We start from the raw sequence: 14,852 nt of genomic DNA, 5'->3' as shown, positions 1-14,852 counted from the left end.
TTATAATCTTAACATTTCATGGCGAATTTTGCCTGTGCTTGAGGTCTTTTTAGATTAATTAGAGTTTTTAGGTTCTTTTTTTTCTTTTACCTTTTTTTGAAGAATTACAGGACATTTTCATATATACATTGTATACATTGTTGGTCAAGTATTTCCTATTTAAATAATTCATAAATGACTTTGCACGCATGCTGTCGCTTTGGTCGCGTCCAACTCTGTGTGACCCTATGGACTGTAGCCTGTTTCAGGCTCCTCTCTCTGTCCCTGGGATTCTCTAGGCAAGAATACTGGAGTGGGTTGCCATTTCTTCCTCCAAGGGATCTTTCCAGCCTAGGGATCAAATCCACTTCTCTTATGTCTCCTGCATCAGCAGGCGGATTGTTTTCCACTAGCGCCACCTGGGAAGCCCAAAGCACCTGATATTTCCAGGCAGTCTCCCATCCAAGTACTAACCAGGCCCAAACCTGCTTAACTTCCTAGGTCAGACAAGATTGGGTGCATTCAGGGTGGTATGGCCATAGACACATGACTTTGGGGAATTAAAAAAACAAACCAACAAGAAAAAATTATTTCAAATTTGGAAACAGTAATAGCACATATTTTGAGGATGCAGGAGAACTGCAATTTTTAACTAAACAACATTTGTAGTTATAGGAACTGCTGACAAACTTCACTAAACTTTAATTTTGTGGATTTACTTTACAAACTGGGAAATTTGAAAGTAACCCTTTCTATTAAACAGTAGATTTCCTAATATATTCTATTCTTGTAAGCTTCATCCCCTCCCCCCAACTTAATCATTATTAGATTCCCCTGCCTCAATTCCAACCCATTTCCTGTTCCTTGAATAAGTTAAACTCAATTTTCTTGTGTTTTTTGGTTTAAATCCACTGCTGCACTTTCTTCATGATTTTAAGAGAGTAAAATAGTTATTCAGGAAAAGTTTTTCAGTTGCCTTGCAGACACAAAGTGGCAATATGTTTTACAGAGACTAAAATATATCATTATAAGATAGAAAGAAAAGATTACATCAGATCAAGAAGATGTGTGTCGGGGACAAATATCATATCACTTGTTGACAGTCATTTCCATTTCTTCTGAAAGGATCTTGTTGTATGCCACAACTCTGTTTTTGATCTTGAAAATGAAATCAGCCAGCAAGTCCTATATATTTTTTTAACATTTCTTAAAATAAGTTTATGCTTAGAATTTCTAAACTAATCTCTACCTATTGTGTATCTCAGAAGATACATTATATAGCCTTTCCAAATGATCACCACATGCTGCTGCTAAGTCACTTCAGTCGTGTCCGACTCTGTGTGACCCCATAGACGGCAGCCCACCAGGCTCCCCCGTTCCTGGGATTCTCTAGGCAAGAACACTGGAGTGGGTTGCCATTTCCTTCTCCAATGCATGAAAGTGAAAAGTGAAAGGCAAGTCGCTCAGTCATGTCCGACTCCTTGCGACCCCATGGACTGCAGCCCACCAGGCTCCTCCGTCCATGGGATTTTCCAGGCAAGAGTACTGGAGTGGGGTGCCATCGCCTCCAGATCACCACATATATATTATTAGAATCATGTAGTTTTCTCAGAATCATTTAGAGGACAATTTTGTGGAGAGTATTTAAGAAGAATAGTTAGAGCACTATGAAACAATGAAAATATAACTGTTCCCCCAACGTTCTTTTTGTGAAGTAAATACATGATACTGTCCCTTAAGAGGAAATACCATGAAAAAACTTTTAATAATCAATGTTCTGTGACGTATATTCATTCATTATAAACATTAAATAATGTGTATGGTCACAATGTGTATGATTTCTAAAAGCTTCCATTTTCATAGCCATTCAAGCCAAATTTTCCCTGCTTTCTCATTTCATAAATGCATAAAGAAAAAAAATACCTACATAGCTTCATGTTTATCAAAATTCAAAGGACTCATCTGTAAGGTGTTGAGATTGTAACAGTTTCTTTATACTTAATAGTTTTTGTAGCAGCTAATGAGTTAATAAATGTCACAGATTTTTAGAGCAGTGTCTCAACTAGACTAGATGATTAAACACTTTAAATAGGGCCATGAAGTAACACTCCTTTTAGAAAACTGATGGGCATACAAGATGAGAAAAATTTGTAACAACCACTCTGACATACCCGTATGTACATATTACTACTAATGATAGTCATTTTGTACCACTGTTCAATAAACAATTTCATATCGATTTTAGGACTTCAAAAACAGTAGGAAGAAAAGAAGCTTGGAGAAGTTAAGAAACTTGCTTAACTTAGCATAACCTTTGAGAGGAAAGCTGGGACCTCTGCCCATTTCCTGATGTCAAGTCCAAGGCTCCTTTCCTCACAGCATTCTGCTTCCCAGTTAAATTGTATGACCAAGAGAGGAATATGTGAAAACCAGACTTTTTTCCTTCACTTTTTACTTCTACAATCTTGGAAAGACAAAATGAGTTTTTATGTGAGGTGCAATTTGCCTTAAATTTTGAGTTTAATAATCTAGAATTAGAGAACAATCATTTTGAATAATAAAACTCAAATATTGAAAGGATCCCAAAAGATGCTAGGTTAAGATGTGAAAAAGAAACCATTAAGGATCACTGAATAGAAAAGGATGTTGCAGTGAGACCAAATTTAGCTGAAGTCAGATCCCAGTGATCTTTATACCTTCATTTTCATTGTCCCAGAATATTACTGTCACTCTGCATGTGAATTAATAAATGAAAATCTTGCTGGATTCATTTCCATCTGTTTAGATAATACTATCCAAAGATAATATTGCAAAAGTTTTGGAGTAAAGTCACCCATTACGTTTCCGAATTCAAAATTTAAAAAATCAAACTAGAAAAAAAAATGTTGAAGATGAATAAGACTGCACAGAATTTTAGCTTAAATAAACTGAAGGAATAAAACAAGTATCTTGATAGTATGTCCCAAGTCATTCATTAGAACATTGGCTGATTTGGAAGATATGCCTTCATGCATGCTAAGTTGCTTCAGTAACGTCCTACTCTTTGTGACCCTATGGATTGTAGACCACCAGGCTCCTCCGTCCATGGATTCTCTATCAAGAATACTGGAGTGGGTTGCCGTGCCCTCCTCCAGGGGATCTTCCTGACCAGGGATGGAACACACTTCTCCTGTGGCTCCTGCATTGCAGGCAGATTCTTTATTCCTGAGCCACCAGGGAAGCCCCTTTAGAAGGTATAATTCCTCTCAAATTTTCAAGGAAAATGGTTTCTCCTAAAGCGTCTGTCTACAACGCCAGGAGACCTGGGTTCCATCCCTGGGGAAGAAAATGGCAACCCACTCCAGTACTCTTGCCTAGAAAATGCCATGGACGTAGGAGCCTGGTGTCCATGGGATCGCAAAGAGTCGGACACGACTGAGCGACTTCAAGCACTTATATATGAAACAGGAAGAATAGAATAACTAACTCTCCTAAGGAGAAACTTTAATTATACTTTTCACTTGTGTTTATGCTCTATCTAGTCTTCTTTTCCCCAAAGTAACCTTTCACCTCTACTAGTGACTTCTCTGTGCCTCTTGAGTAGCAGGTGCTCATAAAAGGATTACCTAAGTAAATTGCTTAATGCACAGTTTTAGGTATAAGTACCACAAGAATAAAGACAGGGTGAAGGATGTTGACAAATCTGACATGGCTGTGGATGTGAGAATCATTCTATTCTGACATTTAATCAAACCAATCATCTGCCTTTTTCCTAAATGGTGGTGTCAGACCAGTGACTGATATATCTGTACCTATGCTGAGAATGCTTCTTTGTAGGTGAACTACATTAGGTTTAAGAATTAACACTAGAATACCAGAATGTCTGGACTGCCAAGTTGGAGCTGCAGATTAAAATTTCAATGCTGATTTTTTAAATGAATATTCAACTATGTCTAAAGGACAGAAAGGAATTAATGTTACAAAGATATGCATATATATATATATATAATATTTATATTGTTGTTCAGTCACTAAGTCATATCTGACTCTTTGTGACCCCATGACTTCAGTATGCCAGGCTTCCCTGTCCTTCACACTCTCCCAGAGTTTGCTCCAACACTGGTCCATTGAGTCAGTGAGGCCATCCAACCATCTCATTCTGTTGCCCCCTTCTCCTCTTGCCCTCAATAAGTGAAAAAAGTGAAGTGAAAGTCATTCAATCATGTCTGACTCTTCACGACCCCATGGACTCTGAAGTCCATGGGATTCTCCAGGCCAGAATTCTGGATTGGGTAGCCTTTCCCTTCTCCAGTGGATCATCCCAACCCAGGGATCGAACCCAGGTCTCCAACACGGCAGGTGGATGCTTTACCAGCTGAGCCACAAGGGAAGCTCAGGAATACTGGAGTGGGTAGCCTATCTCTTCTGCAGTGGATCTTCCTGACCTAGAAATCAAACCAGGGTCTCCTGCATTGCAGGTAGGTTCTTTACCAACTGAATTATCAGGGAAGCCCCCTCATGTTCTCAATAAATATATATATATATATATATATATATATATATATATATAAGTTCTCAGGGTTGACAATTTATCTGTGGCTTTTGACTTATCTGAAATACAGTATTAAAATAGAAAGTCCATGTGCCAACATCTGTGAGGGTCATTTCCTTTAGCCATTCAATTATTGACTATATTCCCTATTATGCTGCAAGATTTTGCCCCTCATGCTACATTCAGTACCTAATATACTCCTTGGCACATAGTAGGCCCTTGGAATATTATTACATTTTTAAATTAATCTTTGAGAAGTCAATTTTTATTTTATCCCTGTTATTTATCAGTGGTGGAAGAATGCATCTCTCATCCTTGTTAACTTGGTTAAACATTCTTTCTGTTGGTTACAAACTGAGAGATTGAAAAGAGAGAGTAGGAACAAAGGTTGAGTAAAGTTTAAAAGTACAGAAATTCGAATTCACTTTATAGTAACAGTCAAAAATGTTTGTTCTACTGAGGGAAACTATCATCCTCATGTAGGAAAGGCATAAAATTAACTTAAACACTAACATTTCTATAAAAACTAAATTACTTTGAAGTCTAATGGGATCTTAAGCAAATAGACTTACAAATTTAAAATGAATCATTTAATACATTTGTAGTCAAACTGGGAGATATCAGTATAGAGATGAGAGGATATAGTTAAGTCTATTTGTGATTCCCTGTATCTCAGACGGTAAAGAACCTGCCTACAATGTAGGAGACTCAGGTTTGATCCCTGGGTTGGGAAGATCCTCTGGAGGAGGGCATGGCAACCCACTCCAGTATTCCTGCCTGGAGAACCCCATGGACAGAGGAGCCTGGTGGGCTACAGTTCATGGGGTCACAAAGAGTTGGACACGACTGAGCAACTGACAACACTATTATTGCATAGTGATCCCTTCCCTGGGTCAGGAAGATCCCCTGGAAAGCGAAGGAAAAGGAATGAACATTTAAAAAATTATATTAATAGAAAATGTGTAGCAACATGATAAGAATACAGACTGGTGCTCAGATGGCCAAGGTTCTATCTCCAACAGGACTGTTTACTCTCTGTACCCTGAGGCAATAACTCACTTAACTTCTCTGTGACATAGCTTCATCCCCTATAAACTGGGTAACAATGACAGTATTTATCACATAGGGTTATTATGAGGAACACATAAATGAGTAATTTATGTATATATTTAAATGTATGCATTGCACATCAAGTTTTTAAAAAATACAATAATCAACATCATGATCAGATCAGTTCAATGGATTATCAGCAGTGTGTGTGCAGCTAAATAACCTAATGAATTAAGAAGTTCTTTTGAAATCTCTATTGACTTCACAGTATCTTTTGTTAAAATTATATTTAGTGAAATACATATAGATATGCCCAACACTTATGCATATTGCATTGAGTTATGTATAGGTAATACAGTCTATCTCATACATGATTATAAAACATACATAAATATTTAACTCAAATTATATAATTTTATGCAAATACATTATCAAAGGTAAATGTTTATTTCCAGTGTTAAAATTTTATTCCCCATAAGAAAAATCTTCCAAGGCAAAAATGAGTTACTTATGTTAGTTTTTGACATGAGAATTACTAAACAACTCTTTATAATTATCTGTGAATTACAATAATAAACAAGCCACCATTATGCATGTTTTAAAATCTCATACAATCTCATCACATACTCGCTTTGAATTTAAAGAAGCAGTTCATTTTCTGCCTGACTGCTGTAACAAATGCCAGCCATGGAGAGGAAAAAAAATTGCCAGCTTTTATCGGTAGCTATCAATCTTTCTTCATACTTGTCTTCAAAACTATAACTTGATGAGAAAAATAAAGCTATTAAGAGTTGAAAAATTGAGTTAACTCCAGGATCTAAATTTGGGAGATGTAGGATCGGGTTTTTACGGCATTGATATTGACAGATATTTCCGTGAGTGCCTAAGGACAACATTCTGGTTTTTCTGAGCACATAAATGATGGCTGAATAAAAACTCTAAACAGGAAGCATGTAGAGCATCCATAGCAACTTGTGTTTAGAATAGAAAAAAGATTCTCAAGTTACATCTTGGGTTTTTACATATGAATCATTGTTTTTTCAGCAATGGTAGTATGCTGGTGAAAAGGACAACAGATACAGTTTTTAATTAGGATATCAACCACAGGAGCCAGTAACAAAAAGACACTGAAATAGCAATCTGGAAATATGGATTTGGGTCACAGCTCCTCTTCTAGGATGGTTGTGACCCTTCTGTGCTTTTGGAGTAAAATAGAATTTTATTTGGAATAGTGAGAATTGACTACTATTTTCAAGATAATCTGAGACTTGAAAATGGAAATGTTAAAAATGCATATTGTATATTTAAATGCCAGCTTATGAAACTCTAACTCTACACTAGTTTTACCTGGTATTCTTCTACTTCTTGTCTTTCACGGCCACCAATACACAGCTGTCTCACCCTTTCTCTTCTCATTACTCTTACCTTATCATAACCTAAAACACCTTCCTTTTCCAGTATGTGGGGCCTGAGATGGAGCAACGGAAGAAGAGCACAGAGGAAAGTCATGGCTCCCATCTCTGTTGTCCTACGCAGCAGCTGGGGTGCAACACTGGTCTCCTTAGTGCATTCCCCCTCCATTTATTTCGCCCAAATCTTTGCAAGTATTCTCTAGGATAACCTAGAGTTAAGTGACACTGTGGAATTTAATCTTTCCTTCAATGGTATTTATGTTGTTTAAAAAACAGAAAGATTTGGAAGTAGTTTGCATGTTTCTAAAAAACATATTTTTCATTACTTACAAAAGCAATGTTTCAAAACTCTCAAAGAATGCACTTGGAAGATAAGATACGAGATATAAAGAATACTACTACCAGAGTTAGCCATAGGCAAGAGAAACACAAGGCAAAAATAACAGTTGGTGGCAGAAGAAATTCAGTCACAAACTCAAACTGGGCAAAGATAGTGTTCTTGGGGATACAAAGCAGGAGATTTTTCTCTGCCCTTGAAGGCTCACACTCACAGGGTAAATGCAGGGAGAAGAACAGGCATATCAAAGATTCAGGAAGAAACTTAGATATATCCTTAGACTAAAAGGACTACAGGAGCCCGTTCTTAACTGCAGACCTTCTGAGATAAGGGAAGGAGAATTGTCAAGCTCACTTGACAGCAAGTGGAGGCAGTGAGAAAGGTGTGGAATTGCGCAGATCTATGACTCAAGAGATATGAGATTGGTACACCAAGTGGGAAAAAACAAGTGCAAAAGAGAATCTTTTACAGAATCATTCCTTTTGATAGATTTTAAGTCTAAAATCTTATTAAAAGAGTAAAATATCTCAATAAAATCTTGCTTCAATAGGTTCTGTCAGGTTACCTATAATGCAATTGCTATATTTATTAATAGCAATATTACTATGAGAAAATGCATTGAAGCAAATGTGAAGAATTGCTTTTTCCATAACTCACAGAACCCACAACCTCTTGTAGTCTCTATTTGATGAGTAATTCCTTTAAATTCTATAATTCCATTTTTGAATGATAAGTTTTTCTTAGCACAAAATATGGGCTTCCCAGGTGATGCTTGTGGTAAAGAACCTGACTGCCAATGCAGAAGACATAAGAGACGTGGGCTTACTCCCTGAGTTGGGAAGATCCCCTGGACGAGGACATGGCAACTCAATCTAGGATTCTTGCCTGGAGAATCCCACGGACAGAGGAGCCTGGTGGGCTACAGTCCATGGCGTTGCAAACAGTTGGACGTGACTGAAGGACTTAGCAGCAGAGGCATATATCAAATGCATTTAAAAGTTAATCCTTAAAAAAAACTTGAAATATAATAAAAAGTACATGATTCTTCTCCATATAAATTATCCTGTGTTTTGGGAAGAATTTTATGATTATTCTTAGGTGCCTGTGGTGGGAGGGAGGAGGGGAGAGTAAGAAAAAGTTTTATATTGAGCCAAACTAAGTAAAAAAGAAGAAAATCATTACTTAAAACTCCAATGTGATCAAATGTTTTATGCATGTATGTAAAATACATATGTGAACATATTTCTTAAAATATTAAATTATATTAAAATATCTTAAAACAGTTATATTTCTCAAGCATCTGGGTAAAAGAAGAGTGAATTAATTAACAAATCTCTTTTTAGGACTCAGAACAGTCTTCGTTTTTCAGAATGTGTCTGGAAAAAATATTTGTTACATAAGCTACCATATCCCCTGTATCATAATTAAATTTAAAAGATTAATAAATTATTTCTTTCAAAGATATATATGGGATGCCTACTATGAATGAGGGATTTAAAAATGAAACAAAATATTTCAAAATCCATGCCCTTGTGAAGCTTATATTCCACTGCCAGAGAAATAATATTAAAAAAAATAAAAAGTTAAAAATATTATGTGTTATTTGGCAATACATTCATGTCGGACTCTTTGCAACCCCATGGACTGTAGCCTACCAGTCTCCTCGGTCCGTGGACTTCTCCAGACAAGAGTACTGGAGTGGGGTACCATTTCCTTCTCCAGGGGATCTTCCCGACCCAGGGATCGAACCCGGGTCTCCTGCACTACGTTCATAGATAAAAATAAATTAGGGAGAGTGGAAGAGAATACTGGGATTGTTACAATTTAATACAGGGTGGAAATGGCAAAATACATATTAACCCTCATTCCTGGGACTGGTAGCACTAGCTTCTTGCTTCCAGGCAAGTAGAATTAACTCAGGCTATCGTTGTAGTGAGACATTTCCCTCGAGTGTATCTAATTTGTGTTTGGACTCTGTGTTATTCAATATTTAATTTATTCCTAAGTAGTAATTTGGCTTAGACTATTCAGCCTAAACAACATGACACTGTGAAGGTGGTTTTTTCTTTCATTCTGTTTTCCTTTAAGAGTAACTGTGAGCATAGTGAAAGTGAAGTGAAATTGCTCAGTCGTGTCTGACTCTTTGCGACCCCATAGACCGTAGCCTACCAGGCTCCTCTGTCCATGGGATTTTCCAGGCAATAGTACTGGAGCTGCTGTAAAACACCAGATGGAAAGGAAACCCTTCGACACCATCTTTTCTTCATCTGCATTGCTGTGGCGCTCAGTTTCTCAGTGCACACAGGAACTTGAAAATTCCAACCTTCAGATGTGGTCACACGTATTCTCTGCTGACTACTACAGATTTGCCTTCAAATGAACCACAGGAATGTTTATTTCTTACTAATTAACACTAGCCTCTCTTGTAATGTGTTGTTTTGTTTTCACATATAGGCTAGCAGCATTGGTCCCAAATTTTAGCCCTAGCTGGCATGCTATTTCCCTATGGGAGTTTTTAAATCGTTATTTTTCCTCCTCATTACACACATTATCACGTTGTGATACCGCCTTAACTGACATGGTTGTTGTTTAGTTGCCAAGTCATGTCCAACTCTTTTCCAATCCCTGGACTGTAGCCCACCAGGCTCCTCTGTCCATGGGATTTCCCAGGCAAGAATACTGGAGTGGGTTGCCATTTCCTTCTCCAAGGACTCTTCTCGACGAGGGAATCCCTTGATCTTCCCAATGTGGGATCCCTCCAGGGATCGAACCCATGTCACCTTCTTGGCAGGTGGATTCTTCAAAACTGAGCCACCTGGGAAGCCCATTTAAGAGACATACCTTCTAATCAATTGTGATAGAAAGGTCTTCTCCCAGCAATCTAAGATTATAGTCAAATTCAAAATAAGTCAGGCAAACTTTTGGAAAATGATCCATTTCCATGACAGAAGGTCGTGAAATCTGCCATTAGTATTGTACATAGGCATAATCCCTGACGCTTCTGATCAAATAAATTTTCACATACTGAGACATAGGGAAGTCATTTGGGATTACACATGAGTTGACTTAAAATTTATGCTATATTTAGCCAGTTTGTGGCCTATCAAGCCTACAGAGTACATCTGCTTTAATTATTAAAGAAAATTACACATTGACCAAAAGTAAAGGATTGTCCATCTTAAAAATAAAGATTAAATGCCTCTCCCTATGATACCAATGTTGGTCTTCCTTTGATGACAAGACTCGCTTTGCGTGTGTCAAGGACACGCTGACTTGCTATCTACATGCTGGAATGTTTTGTTTTGTTTTCTGAAACCTTGGAGACATGAAGCCTTGACTAGTTTAATGTTTTTGGTTCTCATAAGATATAAAACTATATGGATTATCCAGCTTCTCTGGAGCAGCTTCTGAGAGTAATCTGGGAAGGGGGATTCTGGTCCAATCCTTGGTTTGGCTCAAACAAAACTCTTTTCTATTCTAATTATTGATTGTTTATTGATTAATTTCATAGACACATCAGAAAATATTATAACAGATATAATATATATGGTATATAATTATAATAATTAATATTCATCTAATTTTAAAGAACTTTATGTGACTAAACAATAAGATGTGAAATTATCCCCACCCCAAAAAGAGGAAGAGAAGAGAATGCAAGCTTGATAACGGTGAGGGTTTTGTTTAAGAAATTCACCATGAACAATGTCTCATACTCAACAGGTGCTCAAATTTGCTTGATAAATAAATGAATAAATGGCACCTATGTCAAATGAATCTATGTAGATCAAGGTCATACCCTTGAAAATTAAAGGATCATCATTTCTATAGAAAGAAAATGGTTATCAAAGAAACTAATTCAAAAAGTATAATTTCAAAAAGTTAGCTTATAGAAAGAGCTTCATCAAATGTTTGTGAAATAAAACATAGTTCAGTTCAGTCACTCAATTGCGTCCTACTCATTGTGACCCCGTAGATTGCAGCACAGCACGCCAGGCTTCCCTGTCCATAACCAAATCCGGAAGCTTACTCAAACTTATGTCCCTTGAGTCAGTGATGCCATCCAACCATCCATTCCTCTTGTTGTCCCCTTCTCCTCCACCTTTCAATCTTTCCCAGCATCAGGGTCTTTTCCAAAGAGTCAGCTCTTTGCATCAGGTGGCCAGAGTATTGGAGTTTCAGCTTCAGCAGCAGTCCTTCCAATGAATATTCAGGACTGATTTCCTTTAGGATAGGACTCGTTGGATCTCCTTGCCGTCCAAGGGACTCTCAAGAGTCTTCTCCAACACCACATCAAAAGCATGAGTTCTTCGGCACTCACTTTTCTTTATACTCCAATTACTATATCCATGCATGACTACTGGAAAATCCAAAGCTTTGACTAGATGGACCTTTGTTGGCAAAGTAATGTCTCTGCTTTTTAATATGCTGTCTAGGTTGGTCATAACTTTTATTCCAAGGAGCAAATGTCTTTTAATTTCATGGCTGCAGTCACCGTCTGCAGTGATTTTGAAGCCCCCAAAAATAAAGTCTCTTACTATTTCCATTGTTTCCCCATCTATTTGCCATGAAGTGATGGCACCGGATGCCATGATCTTAGTTTTCTGAATGTTGAGCTTTAAGCCAACTTTTTCACTTTCCTCTTTCACTTTCATCAAGAGGCTCTTTAGATCTTCTTCACTTTCTGTCACAAGGGTGGTGTCATCTACATATCTGAGGTTATTGATATTTCTCCCAGCAACCTTGATTCCAGTTTGTGCTTCATCCAGCTCAGCATTTCTCATAATGTACTCTGCATATAAGTTAAATAAGCAGGGTGACAATATACAGCCTTGACGTACTCCTTTTCCTATTTGGAACCAGTCTGTTTTCCCATTTCCAGTTCTAACTGTTGCTTCCTAACCTGTATGCAGATTTCTCAGGAGGCAGGTCAGGTGGTCTGGTATTCCCATCTCTTAAAGAATTTTCCACAGTTTGTGGTGATCCACACAGTCAAAGGCTTTGTCATAGTCAATAAAGCAGAAGTAGATGTTTTTATGGAACTCTTTTGCTTTTTCAATGTTCCAAGAGATATTGGCAATTTGATCTCTGGTTCCTCTGCCTTTTCTAAATCCACCATGAACATCTGGAGGTTCATGGTTCAGGTAGCGTTGAAGCCTGGCTTGGAGAATTTTGAGCATTACTTTACTAGCATGTGAGATGAGTGCAATTGAGTGATAGTTTGAGCATTTTTTGTCATTGCCTTTCTTTGGGATTGAAATGGAAACTGACCTTTTCCAGTCCTGTGGCCACTGCTGAGTTTTCCAAATTTGCTGGCATATTGAGTGCAGCGCTTTCACAGCATCATCTTTCAGGATTTGAAATAGCTCAACTGGAATTCCATCACCTCCACTAGCTTTGTTCATAGTGATGCTTCCTAAGGCCCACTTGGCTTCACATTCCAGAATATCTGGCTTTAGGTGAGTGATCACACCATCGTGGTTATCTGGGTCATGAAGATCTTTTTTGGATAGTTTTTCTGTATATTTTGCCATCTCTTCTTAATATCTTCTGCTTCTGTTAGGTTCATGCCATTTCTGTCCTTTGTTGTGCCCATCTTTGCCTGAAATCTTCCCTTGGTACCTCTAATTTTCTTTAGTCTTTCCCATTCTATTGTTTTCCTCTATTTCTTTGCATGGATCACTGAGGAAGTCTTGCTAATCTCTCCTTGCTCTTCTTTGGAACTCTGCATTTGGGTATATCTTTCCTTTTCCGCTTTGCCTTTCACATCTTTTCTTTTTTCATTTCTTTGTAAGGCCTCATCAGACGACCATTTTTCCTTTTTGCATTTCTTTTTCTTGGAAATGGTATTGATCACTGCCTCTTGTCAAGAAACTCCATCCATAGTCCTTCGGGCACTCTGTCTATCAGATCTAATCCCTTGAAACTATTTGTCACTTCCACTGTATAATCATAAGGGATTTGATTTAGGTCATACCTGAATGGTCTAGTGGTCTAATGGTCAATCTGATTACATGGACCACAGCCTTGTCTAACTCAATGAAACTAAGATCCATACTGTGTAGGACCACCCAAGATAGATAGGTCGTGGTGAAGATTTCTGACAAAATGTGGTCCACTGGAGAAGGGAATGGCAAACCACTTCGGTACTTTTGCCTTGAGAACCCAATAAACAGTATGAAAAGGCAAAAATACAGGACACTGAAAGATGAACTCCCCAGGTCCATAGGTGCCCGATATGTTACTGGAGATCACTGGAGAAATAATTCCAGAATGAAAGAAGAGGTGGAGCCAAAGCAAAAACAACACCCAGTTGTTGATGTGACTGGTGATGGAAGTAAAGTCCAATGCTGTAAAGAGGAATATTGCATCTGCTAAGTCACTTCAGTCATGTCCCACTCTGTGCGACCCCATAGATGGCAGCCCAACAGGCTCCACCGTCCCTGGAATTCTCCAGGCAAGAACACTGGAGTGGGTTGCCATTTCCTTCCCCAATGCATGAAAGTGAAAAGTGAAAGTGAAGTCGCTCAGTCGTGTCTGACCCTCAGTGACCCCATGGACTGCAGCCTACCAGGCTCCTCTGTCCATGGGATTTTCCAGGCAAGAGTACTGGAGTGGGGTGCCATTGCCTTCTCCAGAATATTGTATAGGAACCTGGAGTGTTAGGTCCATCAATCAAGGCAAATTGGAAGTGGTCAAACTGGAGACGGCAAGATTAAACATCGACCTTTTAGGAATCAGCGAACTAAAATGGACTGGAATGGGTTAATTTAACTCAGATGACCATTATGTCTACTACTTGGGCAAGAATTCCTTAGAAGAAATGGAGTAGCCCTCATAGTCAACAAAAGAGTCCGAAATGCAGTACATGGATGCAATCTCTAAAATGACAGAATGATCTCTGTTTCCAAGGCAACCCATTCAATAACACAGCAATCCAAGTCTATGCCCTGACCAGTAATGCTGAAGAAGCTGAAATTGAACAGTTCTATGGTGGCTCAGAGGTTAAAGCATCTGCCCACAACGTGGGAGACCCAGGTTCAGTCCCTAGGTCGGGAAGATCCTCTGGAGAAGGAAATGGCAACTCACTCCAGTATTCTTGCCTGCAGAGTCCCATGGACAGAGGAGCCTGGTAGGCTACAGTCCATGGGGTCGCAAAAAGTTGGACAGAACTGAGCGACTTCACTTTCATGAAGACCTACAAGACCTTCTAGAACTAACACCCCAAAACGATGTCCTATTCATTATAAGTGCTGCTGCATCACTTCAGTCGTGTCTGACTCTGTGCAACCCCACAGATGGCAGCCCACCAGGCTGCTCTGTCCCTGGGATTCTCCAAGCAAGAATATTGGAGTGGGTTGCCATTTCCTTCTCCAGTGCATTCATGCATGCTAAGGCGCTTCAGTTGTGTCAGACTCTGTGTGACCCTATGGACAGCAGCCCTTCAGGCTCCACTGTCCACAGGATTTTCCAGGCAAGAATATTGGAGTAGGTTGCCATAAGTGACTGGAATGCAAAAATAGGAAGTCAAGAGACACCTGGA

The 14,852-nt window shown here is 38.6% G+C and overlaps 1 pseudogene; it reads right to left on the bottom strand.

Moving 5' to 3' along the window:
• Positions 1-404: 404 nt before the first annotated feature.
• LOC129645180 (uncharacterized) lies at positions 405-523 on the bottom strand (annotated as a pseudogene).
• Positions 524-14,852: the final 14,329 nt, after the last annotated feature.

This window comes from Bubalus kerabau, chromosome 2 (genome assembly GCF_029407905.1).
Source record: "Bubalus kerabau isolate K-KA32 ecotype Philippines breed swamp buffalo chromosome 2, PCC_UOA_SB_1v2, whole genome shotgun sequence".
Taxonomy (NCBI): domain Eukaryota; kingdom Metazoa; phylum Chordata; class Mammalia; order Artiodactyla; family Bovidae; genus Bubalus; species Bubalus kerabau.
This window is presented reverse-complemented; position numbering and strand designations above follow the sequence as displayed.